Here is a 749-nt window from a genome sequence, read left to right as displayed (position 1 = left end):
GGACACCGGAGGTAAGGGAAGTCGTCAAGCTTAAGAAGGAGTCCTACCGAGTCTGGTTGGGGGGGGAGCTGTTGACCTCGACTGAGGATGTCGTCGGGAGGTGGAAGGAATACTTCGAGGATCTCCTCAATCCCGCTGACACGTCTTCAGCGGAGGGAGCTGAGGCTGAGGACTCAGCAGCTGATCCTCTCATCTCCTGCACTGAGGTCACAGAGGCAGTCAAAAAGCTGCTCGGTGGAAAGGCGCCGGGGGTGGATGAGATCCGCCCTGAGTACCTCAAGTCTCTGGATGTTGTGGGGCTGTCTTGGTTGACACGTCTCTGCAGCATCGTGTGGCAGTCTGGGACAGTACCTGTGGACTGGCAGACCGGGGTGGTGGTGCCTCTTTTCAAAAAAGCAGACCTGAGGGTGTGTTCCAACTATCGGGGGATCACACTCCTCAGCCTCCCGGGAAAAGTCTATTCCAGGGTACTAGAGAGGAGAATCCGGCCGATAGTCGAACCTCGGATTCAAGAGGAACAATGCGGTTTTCGTCCTGGTCCCCATGGGAGTTTGCCCAACCGGTCCACATGTGTTTTGTGGACTTGGAAAAGGCTTTCGAGGCTTTCTCAATATGCCTTTTCTAAATCTATGAATACACAATGTAGCTCCTTCTGACCTTCTCTGTACTTCTCCATCAGCATCCTCAAGGCAAATATTAAGGCATTTTAACGCATTTTAAATGTTCAAATATTCAAATATTCATATAAA

This window comes from Cynoglossus semilaevis, chromosome 16, assembly GCF_000523025.1.
Source record: "Cynoglossus semilaevis isolate Cse_v1.0 chromosome 16, Cse_v1.0, whole genome shotgun sequence".
Classification (NCBI taxonomy): Eukaryota; Metazoa; Chordata; class Actinopteri; order Pleuronectiformes; family Cynoglossidae; genus Cynoglossus; species Cynoglossus semilaevis.
Note: the sequence above shows the minus strand (reverse complement) of the source record.